Source organism: Tursiops truncatus, chromosome 3 (assembly GCF_011762595.2).
Source record: "Tursiops truncatus isolate mTurTru1 chromosome 3, mTurTru1.mat.Y, whole genome shotgun sequence".
Lineage (NCBI taxonomy): Eukaryota > Metazoa > Chordata > Mammalia > Artiodactyla > Delphinidae > Tursiops > Tursiops truncatus.
In genome coordinates this window covers 8,256,422-8,270,034 of record NC_047036.1, presented here as the reverse complement: position 1 = coordinate 8,270,034, position 13,613 = coordinate 8,256,422, and positions in this window count along the sequence as shown.

The window sequence follows — 13,613 nt, the reverse complement described above, 5'->3', positions numbered from 1 at the left end:
CAGTGGTGCTGCTTTAGTGCCCAGCTCCTGGTCTTTCATCGAATGGGAGCCAGCACTGAGTGGGAAGGTAGGCAGCCCCTAGAAGGTGATAGAGGCAAAGTAAGAGTTTCCCTTGGAGCCTCTGGAAGGAAGGCAACCCTGTCGTCGCCTTGATTTTTAGCCCATTCGGGTACATTTTGGACTTTTGACCTCCAGAACTACAAGAAAATACATTGTGTTGTCTTAAGCCACTGTGTTTGTGGAAGTTTGTTACAGCAGCAATGGGAACAAGTACAGGCACCAGCAGAAGAGCTGGAGGTGATCCGCTCCCAGGCTCAGGGGAGAAGAGGGTAGAGGCTGGATAGGGGTTTGTGGGCGCTGAGAGGAGAGGAGGCTGCACCTGTCCCCAGGCAGTGCCCTGGGGGAGGGCCCAGGCCCTAGCTGGGGGGGGGGGGGTTCAGTGGGGGATCTGGACAACTGGGACCTTGGGCTACCCTGGCCCACAAGCCAGGACCTGAGACTAGAAGGTGTCTCACAGCACCCTGTACTGGACAAGTCCTCTACCAGCCCTTCTTCCCCAGCCTCAGCTGGTGATGTTCTCTCCACCTAGTGAACAAAACAGAAATCTAGAAACAATTCTCACTACAGCCCCTCCCCATTTTTCCATCCCCAATCCATCCAAATTTAATAAATCAGATTGAATAATCTGGCCCTAAGCTTCCTCTCTCATTTTACCAACTATTGTCCTTTTAGCCATTTCTGTTTGTCAGAAAGACTAAATGGATTTTTCCCTTTAAGCCCTTTGATATCCCTATTACAGGAAATTTGTTTCTTCCCCTTGGCCTGCTTATTTTTCGGGTCTCAGCTCAAGTGTCACCCAGTAGAGGGACCTCCCCTGACCCAGGGCCTCTGAAAACCACTGTTCTCTATCACATCTTCTGGGTTTTATTTTCCTCGTAGTTTTAAACCCTACTTGAAATGCTCTTGTTTGTTGGATTTTATGCTTATGGTTATTCTTTTTTGAGAACAGGGAAGACCATGACTGTCTTGTTCACTGTTGAGTCTTCTGTGTCTAGAGTGGCACCTGCATATAGTAGGTGCTTTACATCCTAAACATCTCCAGGATCTTTGCCATATTCCCTCTCCAGCCCCATCACCCTATTTCTCATTTGGATTGATAGTGGGAGACACTTCACAAAGAAACAAACTTTGAATTGTGTTTGGTCTTGAATTTGCTGGAATAACTATTTATCTTTAAGCTGGCCTGTAAGGAGAAAGATAAGTAAGTCCCAGAGGGTCTGGTGCTTTCTGAATACTAGAAGAACCCACTACTTATATAGTGTAGAGCAATTAGTACAAGGCTGAGGATTTAATTTGTATGTTAAATAAACAAATCCCATATCCTATAATAAACATATTCTGTAGATTTAAGGAACAATGCATTATTTCACATGCTTTGAGCTCTTCACGTGCTTTTGAATTAAAGATTGCATTCCTGGGAAATTAAGTGAGAAATATACAGTTTGGAATTGAATTATTTTGAGAATTTTCTTGCTTTCTCTCAGTAAATATAACAAGACTGATCTTACATAGATTTAAATTTAAATAAGGTGTTTCCCCTTTACTTTTCTTCACTGTACCGCAATGGTCATGGAATGTAAATGCTTCCTGTCAACTACTACTACTACTAGTATTACTACTGTTACTACCACTACTACCCAAATTACTGCTACTAGTACAATTACTACTATTACTACTACTACCAAGATGACTACCAGTACTACTGTGATGAATATTACCACTACTATTATTACTGATGATGAGCTTCTATCGATCACAAGCTTCTTTCCTTCCAAGGTCCCACTTCATTTCCTTTGTGGGCAGAGTGTTTTTTCTTTAAATTTTTGTTTTGGAATAATTATAGGTTCACAAGAAGTTTAAAAAAATGTACAGGGAGGTCCTGGTTTCCCTTAATGGTAACATCTCACACAACTCTAGTACAATATCAAAACTAGGAAACCAACATTGGAGGGTTTTTTAAAAATTTTAATCAAGGTCATATCAATTTTTTTCAAGTTTATAAATTTTATTTCCACCATGGTCCATATATATGTTCAAGCAAGAAAGAGGTGCATGATTTATTGGTTGTTAAATGATTACATGATTAATTCTCAGAAAGTTCATAACATATTTGGTTACAGGTAGCACCTTTCTGTGTTTTCATCATTTTAGTCTTTCATCCTTTGAGTAAATCTTTGATTTGAAGTGGATGACACTAGTAGAAAATATTTGAGAGGTCTGGGGTCTTTGGCTGGACTCTTATTTCTTTGTTTTTTTCTTTGCTTTATTTTTTTGTTGTTTCTGGGTGTTACTTACAATATCATATATTGTATTGGCTGATGCAATTTCCTAACATAAAGCCATGAAATGCTGCATTGCAGTGGGGCAAACTTTTTAATGCGTCAATGTTTTATTAATATGACAAAAGTGAAGTAAAGCACTCTTTCATCTAACTGAAGGTGTATTGCTGTTTGATATGAGTGACTGGACTTTAGGGCTTCTCTTTTCTCTTTCAGCAGGAAACTAGCCCTGCAGCCTCTGGAGAGGGATTCAAGTGAAGGAATTTCTAGGAAGCAGCAATACTCTGCTCTGGAGCCAGTTAGATGAATTATTTGTGGAGTCTTCCTTTGGAAGTCAGCAAAGAGGTTTCTCTTCCTCTGTGCAGAATAGCCACAGAAAAAAAGGGTCTGACAAGACCCCTTTCAAGCTTCATGAATTTCTTACTGCAGTCTTCCTGGCATAAGGCATGACCTGAAACATTAGTTCGGTCCCTCTAATTGCTTCAATAATCTCGTCAGACATTTCAATAAGGAGCACTGTCACGGCTTCATTCTTCGTATTTTTTCTTCCCCACAATCACGTTGCTTCACCTTGGGGACCTGGTGTAAGGAACAGGTGGGGAGCATCCTTAGCATGTAAGCTCATCATTTAGGAGCAAGAGAACCAGTGGACACAAACCAGAGGGGTGCTGAAAGGTGTCCTTCTAACATGGGAGCTGTGTGGTGACCAGAGAGTTTGGAGTTGAACTCAACTCACTACTCACGTTCTTACCCCTGGCTGTGTTTCACAGCAAAAATGCCAATGCTTGAGCCTCATGAAGACCAATTAGCTCATAATCTTCAGCAGGTGAGGCCTAGGCATTAGCATTAAAAACCCCCCAACACTTTCAGGTGCATAATCAGGGTTGACAGCCACTGGCCAAGGTGCTGAAAACAACATATCCTTAATGAAACAAACTGTGCTATGTTTGGATTCTCTTATTAAAGAACTGGGTTAAGCAGGCTGTGTGATATCCACTGTGAAGGGGAGATCAGGAATGGGGGAGATGTGGGTCACAGGGAGCAGTGGTATCCATCCTGGGAGGCACTGCAGGCCAGTTAGCAAAGTCGATGTGGTGGGCACTGCTTGGTCAGGCTGGATTGTAGTGCCACCAGTCTGTGCTTTCCAAGTAAGGCCCTCGTCAGTGGGTGAGGTGCAGGAGCAGGACTCCTTTTGCCAGGAGGCTAGGCATGGTCTCCAGGTGAGCTAGATTCAGGAAGGGGGGCGTGTCATGGTAAGGATGGGAGACATGCAATATTCCCGCTTCCCATGCAACATGGCACTTCCCCCACCTAGTGTGGATGGAATCAAAGATCCCTGCAGTTCTCCTGGAGGCCACTCTCAAGTGACAGGGAGGAGGGAGAGAGAGCCTGGGAGTCAGCAAGCCCCAGATCTTGGGCTTCATCTGATGGAAGGAGATATCAAATTCTGGATGTCCAGTGAGGTTAAGGCTCCTTGGAATTTCCCACTATGGCTGTTCCATTGGGGTCGACTTGGTCTATGGGCAGTGACCATTGGGGGAGATCTTGCTCTGGAGAGCCAGAGAAGTGCTAAGTGCCCCCCCCCAGCCCCCACTACTTCCTTAGAAACCCCACAGTACTGTGACTGGTGCATTAATGTCCTGTAATTGGCTTTAATTATTTAAAACAATTGTTTTATCATTAGTCTCTTCTGTCTCCTTTCTAATCATGTTTCATCCAATCAAGACTTAAAAAAAAAAAAAAACACTGTAAAACCTCATAATACAAAAGTGAGAAAGCTGACACCAAAGCTGGTTTAAACTGGCCTCTAGAAGATTTGACGCTGCTGAAGTGAGTTGGTCTTCTGTAATCACAATTCTCTCCTCTCCCCAACCCTGCTAGAAGGCACTCATTAATTATAAATAGAAAATATAAGGGTTGGTTTTCCTGCCTTGCATTCATCACAGAGATGTATAGTAAATGCAGTGAAATTGCATTGCTAAACTTGAACTCATCTTAAAACAAACTGACCTTTAAATTGTCCTTCAAACTTTTGCCCTCAACCCCCATTCCCAAATAACTATTGGTCCACAGACCAACTTTTATTAATGAAATTAAATTTGATTAACTTTATTTGAGCTCAGGCTGAAAACGTTGGAGAATAGCTTTTACTGCATGTTCTTGGTGAAATCTAGTGTAATGTATTATATTAATATGCTATTTGATTCTCCAACTGAGATAAGGAAACAGAATTATGTTGGCAAATCACAATGTAATCTCAGCCCACACCAAGTCTTCTAAACTAAAGGATATATTTTCTAAAATGAAAAACCAAAGAAAAATAAGAAGTCATGGATGGATGTAATGATCCTCTGCAATGCTGAGGATCAGTCTCCTGTAGTTTGGTCTCAGGGGACCTTGACTCTTCCCCATCATTGCTCTTCATCACTGGTCTTCGTCCAGGCTTTCTCACATTCTCTAAGCCCCTATGTTTTGGTCCTTAGCCTGTGCTGCTTTCCTGGTCTTTGAGCAGAGGATGAAATACTAGGATGGCACCATAGGAAAGCCCTCACCCAGCTCCTGAACCCAAACCAAAGTCTGAGCCAATTTAGGATCATAGGACTACTATGTAACTGGCTAGGGCATTTTCTAGTGATATGGAGACCACGGCAGCTCCCTCCCCCGGCTTACCTTCCCAGCCTGCCTCCTAAATCCCCTCATCTGGGGCTCAGTAGGTTGGAAGAATAATGTCTGATATAATATATCCTCCTGTGTGCAACTACAAGAATCGTAAGACATGCTGTCAAAGATGTTAGAGTTCACTGCTTATCCTCCTGAAAAGTGACCAGATGACAGACTCCACAAGCTCCTGTATACATCTCACATGCCTTCCAGATCTCTTCCACTTCTCTCCATGTGAAGATCTTTTACATGCTCTCTTATTAGTTTTTTCAACTGCAGAATGGAGATGCTTAGAGAAAATACCTATAGCCGTGTGTTTAGATGTAGAAGTTAGGTGAGACACAAACATTTGCAGAACTGAATAGATGAATTAGGAGAATAGTCTAACATATTCTGTGTTTCATACATTTGTTAAGGATTGAATTGTGTCATGGTTGTCAATGAATTGAAAAATTCATTTGTTACAGTTCTAATGTCCAGCACCTTAGAATGTGACCTGATTTGGAAATAAGCTCATTGAAGATGTAATTGGTGAAGGAGAGGTCATTACGATGGGCCCTAATCCAATATGACTGGTGTCCTTATTAAAAGGGAAATTTGGACATGGAGACACTTACAAGGAGAAGGCCATGGGAACATGAAGACAGCTGTCTGAATGGACGTATGTACCTGAAGACAAGCCAAGGAGAGGAGCCTGGAACCGATTCTCCCTCACAGCCTCAGAAGGAATCAACCCTGCCAACACCGTGATGTCAGACTTCAGCCTCCAGAACTTTGTGACAATAAATTTCTGTTGTTTAAGCCACGCAGTTTGTGGTATACACTTTGTTACAGCAGCCCTAGAAAACCATCAATAATACAATATTATGTGGGAGGGAAGAAAGAAAGGAAGAAAATCAGAAAAAAAATTAATGAAAGAAGAATGGGATGAAATAAGAAACTATTCTTTTATAGCACATGTCATTTGAAAAAAGTATCTACTGCAGGGTAGATATTTAATTCTAATTTTACAGGAAAAAAGACCCCCCAAAACCCTGAGGCTTACTCTACACGAATGCTCAAGTTCGCCTCATTTATAAGCTGTGGGATCAAGATTCAAGGCTAAATCTGTATGCCTTCCCAAACATTTGCCATACGATACAAGAAGAAGATTCCAATCCATCCTAGCTATGACTCTTTAGGTTCTAAGAAGCAGAAATCTGCCCTGGTGTATCTGAAAGAATGGTGCCTGGCTTTTGTTTGTTTTACTGAAAGTCTAGAGATAATCTCATGAAATCCAAGGCAGGAAATACCCCTGGGGCTGGCTGAAACTGGAGGGGAATGGAGAATCAGAAGCAGAGGTTGATTCACTCTCATCCCTCAGGGCTTCATGTTTCTCTCTTCTCCGATTCTGTCTGTCATGATGTGTCTGGTGGCCAGGGGCTACTGTGGTCCCTATGATCCCTGCCTCCTCATGTGCATGTCCTTGTGTGAGGCAATAAATGTGGGTTGTTTTAAGCCACTAAATTTGTTGTGATTTGTTATGCTGCAATCTCTGTTTTCATCTTCCATTTTTTTTGTCTTGTACCTAGCTCTATATGGTTGCTTAGTACTAACAACTCTCACCCATTAGCTCAGGCCCCTACTGCTGGCTTTAACTTCACTCTGTGTCTCAATTCTATTTTTTTCCTTTAAAATAGACTTTATGTTTCAGAGCAGTTTTAGGTTTACAGCAAAATAGCGCAGAAAGCACAGAGATTTCTCTTATACCCCACGACCCCACAAATGCACAGCCTTCCTTACCATCAACATTTCACACCAGAGTGATACTTTTGTTAAAATTGAACCTACAATGACACATCACTATCATCCAAAATCCATAATTTACATTAAGGTTCACTCTTGGTATTTTATAGTCTATAGTTCGGACAAATGTATAGTGACCTGTATTTACCATTGTAAGATCATACAGTGTATTTTCACCACCCTAAAAAATCCTCTGCACTCTATCTATTCATCCCTCTCTCCCTGCCAACTCCTTGCAACCACTAATATTTTTACTGTATCCATAGTACTGCTTTTTTCTAGAACATCATTTCGTTGGACTCATATAGTTTGTAGCCTTTTCACATAGGCTTCTTTCACTTAGTAATATGCATTTAAGGTTACTACATGTCTTTTCCTGGCTTGATAACTCATTTCTCTTTATCACTGAATAATATTCTATTGTTTGGATGTATCAGTTTATGTAACAATCACCTACTGAAGGCATCTTTGTTCCTATTGCTTCCAAGTTTGGCAATTATGAATAGAGATGTTGTATACATCCAAGTGCAGTTTTTCTGTGTGGACATAAGTTTTCAACTCATTTGGGTAAATACCAAGAAATGATTGACATATTGTATGATAAAAGTATGTTTAGTTTTGTAAGGAACTGCCAAACTGTCTTCCAAAGTGGCTGTATCATTTTGCATCCCACCAGCAGTAAATGAGAGTTCTTTTTGCTCTATGTCCTTGCCAGCATTTGGTATTGTCAGTATTCTGGATTTTGGCCACTTTAATAGATGGTAGTTGCATCTCATTGTTGTTTTAATTTTCAGTTTCTTAATGAGATATGATGTGGAACATTCTTTCATATGTTTGTTTGCAATCTGTATATCATCTTTGGTGAGGTGTGTGTTCAGGTCTTTTGCCCATTTTTAAACCAGTTTTTTTCTTTTTGAGGTTTTTTTTCTTATTTCTTATTGAGGCTTTTTTTTTTCTTTTTGCATATTTTGGATAACCATCCTTTTATCAGATATGTCGTCTGTAAAATTTTCATCCAGCCTGTGGCTTGTCTTCTCAGTCTCTTGACTGTGGCTTTCACAGAATAGAAGTTATAAATTTTAATGAAGTCCAGGTTCTCAATTCATTCTTTCATGGATTGTCCTTTTGGTGTTGTATCTAAAACATCATCACTGTGTCCAAGGTCATCTAAATTTTGCCTTACGTTATCTTCTAGGAGGTTTATAGTTTTGTGTTTTACATTTAGGTCTATGATACATTCTGAGTTAATTTTTGTGAAGATTATAAGGTCTGCCTCCAGATTCTTTTTTTTGCATGTGGATGTCCAGTTGTTCTAGTGCCATTTGTTGAAAAGACTATCTTTGCTGCATTGTATTGTCTTTGTTCCTTTGCCAAAGATCAGTTGGCCATATATATGTGAGTCTATTTCTGAGTTTTTGATTCTCTCCATTGATCTATTTGTCTGTTCTTTCACTAGTACCACACTGTCTTGATTATTGTAGCTTTGTATTAAGTCTTGAAGTTCAGAACTGTTACTCCTCTGACCTCGTTCTTTGTCAATATTGTGTTGACTACTCTGGGTTTTTTAACTCTCCATGGAAACTCTAGAATAAGTTTGTCAATAATCCATGAAATAAGTTGCTGGGATTCTGAATCTATAGGTCAAGTTAGGAAAAACTGACATCTTGAAAATATTGAGTCTTCCTATCCATGAACACGGAAAATATCCTCATTTATTTTGTTCTTCATAGATTTCTTTTTATGCAAGTTCTATAGTTTTCCTCACATAGATCTTGTACAGATTTTGTTAGATTTATATCTAAGTATTTCATTTTGGGGGGGTTCTACTGTAAATGATATTGTGTTTTTTATTTCAAATTTTATTTATTCATTGCTGGTATATAAGAAAGTGATTGACTTTCTAGTATTAATCTTGTATCCTGAAAACTTGCTATAATTACTTGTTAATTTCAGAAGGTTTTTTGTCGATTCTTTTTGTTTTCTACATAGACAGTTATGTCACCTTCAAACAAAGACAGTTTTGTGTCTTTCTTCTTTCCCAATTTATATACCTTTTCTTCCCCTTTTTTTCTGTCTTATTGCATTACCTAGAAGTATGAGGTTGAAAAGGAGTGGTGAGAGGGTACATCCTCACCTTATTCACGATTGTAGTGACAAAGCTTCTAATTTCTCACTGTTAAGTATATTAACTTAGTATCACTTGGTAGTCACTGTTAGTATGATATGATATTAATGTAGGTTTTTGGGTGATGCTCTTTATGCAATTGAGGAATTTCTACTCTATTCCCAGTTTGTTGAGAATTTTCATCATGAATGAGTGTTGGATTTTGTCATATGCTTTTTCTGCATTTATTAATAAAATCATGTGATTTTTTTTCTTTAACCTGTTTATATGATGGATTACATTAATTGATTTTCAAGTGTTGAACCAGTATGGTATACCTGGGATAAATCCCACTTTGTCATGGTGTATAATTCTTTTTATACATTGTTGGATTTGATTTGCTAATATTTTGTTAAGAATTTTTGCGTCTATGTTCATGAAAGATACTATCTCTAGTTTTCTTTTTTTTATAGCGTCTTTGTCTGGTTTTGGTGTTAGGGTAGTGGTAGCTTCATAGAATGGGTAGGAAGTATTTCCTCCTCTTCTGTCTTCTGAAAGAGATTGTAGAGAATTGGTATAGTTTTTCTTTCAATATTTGGTAGAATTCACCAGTGAACCTAGTGCTTTCTGTTTAGAAGGTCATAAATTATTGATTTAGTTTCTTTAATAGATATTGGCTTATTTAGATTGTCTATTTCTTGTGTGAGTTTTGGAAGATTGTATCTTTCAAGAAATTGGCCCATTTCATGTAGGTTATAAAATTTGTGGGCATAGAGTTTTTCATAGTATTCCTTTGGTATCCTTTTAATGACTATGCAACCTGTAGTTATGTTCCCTCTTTCATTTTTGGTACTGGTAATTTGTGTCTTCTCTGTTGTTTTCTTAGTTAGCTTGGCTAGAAACTTATCAATTTTATTGACATTTTCAAAGAACCAGCTTTTTGCTTCATTGGTTTTATCTATTGATTTCCTGTTTTCAAGTTCATTGATTTCTGCTGTAATTTTTATTATTTCTTTTCTTTTGCTTACTTTAGATTTGCTTTGCTCCTCTTTTTCTGGTTTCCTAAGTTGGAAGCTTAGATTTTTGATTTTAGATCTTTCTTCTTTTCTAATATATGCTTTCATTGTTACAAATTTCCCTCTAAGCACTGATTTCACTGCATCCCACAGATTTTGCTAAGTTGTATTTTTATTTTCATTTAGTTCAAAATATTTTAAAATATCTCTTGAGACTTCTCCTTTGACCCACGTGTTATTTAGAAATATGTTGTTTAATCACCAAGGTGTTTTTGGGATTTTCCCCCTATCTTTCTATTATTTATTTCTAGCTTAATTCTATTGTGGCCTGAGAGCAGGCATTATATGATTTCTACTCTTTTAAATTTGTCAAGGTGTGGTTGATTTCTCAGCTTGTTCAGTTTTTTACTTGTTGTTAGGATGAAGTGGTGACTTCCAAGCTCATTACGTGCTGGACTGGAAACCAGAAATTGAAATTTTATAAAAAGAATCTCATTTGTTGCTGGACAGCCCAGTGACAGCCATAGCTGGGATAACTTTGAGGCACTGTGTGCTAGTTAGAGTTCTTGTTTCTAGGATGCGGGATAAGGCAGCTATGCTTTTGGATTTGGGGAAGAACATAAAAGCACAGTTACATATGTAATACATACCCTCAGGAGAGCAGTTGCTACATTCAGTGCATATATGCATAGGTAGCATTCAGTAATAATTTTTTTAATTTATAATAAAGACTTTACAACTTCACAGATCCTTGGTAAGGCTAAATGGTAGAGCATGGTGTTCAATGTCACACCAAGTTTAAGAGCTATACCACAAGTTTAAGAGCTTGGGGGTAAAATCCTGGCTTGGTCCCAGGTGTCCTCTGTGCTCTCTTGGCATACCTTGCTGGTGATATCTGGGAGACAGAAGACAAATCAAATAGTAATGGAAGATCAACAAGAATGTGATCTTGCAGTCCAGTGAGCCCACCAGTTCTGAATCCTTTCATGCTGTTCAGGTCTGCTGGGCTGGACTTGGGAGAATGATAAATAGACTGGCACTGGAGCAATTATTTGCTGGTCAGTTAAAGCAAAAAAACCATGGATGAAATAAGTGAAGGATAATCTATTATATGGGGCATCTGCCAAAACAATTTTTCCAGGGCAGTTGTGCTTTTTTACCCCTATGGAAAATGAACAGAACAATTTGATGTACAGTCTCACTGCCCCACTCTGGTCTAGACCCACATAACTTCATGCTTGCATAATTGAAATTGTTTTCCCACAGGTTGTCTTGCCTTCTGTCTTTCTCTCTTCCAAAGCATTGTTACTACAGGAAGGTTTATTCTCTAAAATACCTCATTATCATGTACACTCCCTTTTTAAAAGCTTTCAATCCCCCCAACCCCCATATACGAGACAAAGTATAAACTTCACCCAATATTCTAGACCTTCTGTGTTCAAATGACAGTCTTGTCAATAATTTTTTCTCATTATTTATTGGCACCTATATTCACCTCTGGCCATATTGTTTTCCGGAAGACCAAATGTCCCTCTCTATGACTGTGTCTTTGCCTGCACCCTTTCTTTGTTCAAATGGACACTCTCTTCTCTACCCAAACAAATTCTGTGCCTGCTTCAAGTCCTACCAGAACCAGCTTCTTTAAGAAGCTTGTTTTATTTTTATTTTTTGACCTCTTCAATTTCCAGTGTCTCTGTGAAATAGTAAGAAATATATATGTATTTGTCTGTGCCCCTGGTTCTTGACATAGAGATCCTAAAACCCTTGTAAATAGAGGTGCTACAAAAATCTTTTGTTCTAATATTTAGTCTTTGATCCTGGTTCCTGCTGCAGAGCTCCTAAGACCTTTGTAATTTCCTGAGTGATAAGAGCGTCTGACACTGAGCTCCTAAATCCCTTGAAATATCCTGGGTGATGGAACGCTTCTGTTCTAATGAGGTGACCTTGGTGGGCTCTTGGATGGGGTTCAGTCACCAGAGAGACCAAGCCATGATTAGAAGCTTGGAACTTTAAACTCCTCCCTTCATTCTCCAAGCGGGGAGAATGGCTGGAAATGGAGTTAATAATCAGTCATGTCAAATTGGTGAAACCATCCACATACTGGACGCACCCCAGCTCCATGGGGACAGAAACTCCTGCCCTCAGGACTCTCCCAGACCTATGGATCTCTTCCTCTGGCTGTTCAGTTGTATCCTTTATCATAGTCTTTATTATGTAATAAAGTGGTAAACACAAGTAAGTGTTTCCCTGAGTTTTGTGAGCTGTTCTAGCAAATGATTTAATACAAGGAGGGAGCTGTGAGAACCTCTGATTTGTAACCAAGTTGGATAGAGGTGTGGGTAACCTGGGGACCCACTACTTGCCATTGGCGTCTGAAGTGGAGGGCAGTCTTGTGGGACTGAGCCCTTAACCTGTGTGGTCTGTGCCAACTCTGGTTAGTGTCAGAATTGAATTGAATGGTAGGATACCCAGCTTGTGTTGGAGAGCTGGTCAGTGTGTGGAAAACCCCACACGCCAGGTGTCAGAAGTGGGAGTAAAGGACAAACATAGGGGTTTTTCTTATACAGTCTTCTGTTTTGGCACTGTCTCATTTCTGGACTGAGACATTCATTTCTACTAAGTCAGTCACTACCGTTCACAGCCGTTTGTTCTGATTTTTAAATCAAGTTCAGAATCAAAGCTCCTTGAGAGCTGGAACCATGCCCGTCCTATCTTTCCTTGTAGTGTTCTCAGGGTCCACCTCCGTGCTGTATGGGGGAGGCTCTCAGTAAATATTTGATGAATGAGTAAGTGGTACAAAGCAAAGCAGCAGTAAAAATGAGTCCAGCTATCCTGCCCTCCAAGGGGAAAGACTGAGTTTCAGTGACACACTCTTCACACAGGCTCTGTCCCTGATAAACTGTTCTGTTGTGGCTGAGCACAGATGGCATTGTTCTTTCTAACACAAATTAAATCCCTTTGAGCAAGTGTATCTTAAAACATAAAGTGATAACTTATACAGAATGAAACACATGTCTTGGTCTTGTGTAAGTCAACTGTATTCTGCCAGAGGTGGGCTGTGTATGCAGGCATTCCTGGATGAGGTGTTGCATTTGAAATTTAACAGAGTGAAATCCATTAACCTATTAGGGAGCTGGACTCTGGGTTGCAGACCACCTTCCCAAGGTGTCCTGACCACCTGGGCTCCCTGGGCACATCTCAACTTTGATTACTGCTGTAAGATTATAAGGCAACAATGTGAATCTTTTCTAGAACATTTATCAGAAGAAAACACTTACAATGCACATTGCTTTCTATGTCTATTTCCTCAGACCCCAGTTTTCATCTTTTGTTATAGTTCTGCTTCTTTAAAATTTTTATCTCTAGCTATTTTTTTTTTGTCTTGTGTTCAAACTGGGTGGGAAAAATTCCTCCTCGTGCTCTATTTTAGAAAACCTGGGCCATGTGAAAGAGAGTGGGCCAGAGAAATTAAGAGATTAGTCACACCTGTCCCTCTGCACTCTTCTGTTGGTCATCACTCTGAATGCCATGGTCACACACAAATGATTTTCCTGAAAAAGCTTTAGCATAGACAGTATAAAATATTTATATGTGTGAGCTAGTTAATTTTATTCTCTCTCCTGGGAGTGGTCAGTTAGCATTTATAGTGTCCTGAAGAGGAATGCACGCTCCACTGACAGGCACACTTAGCATTTTAAAAATGCTGAA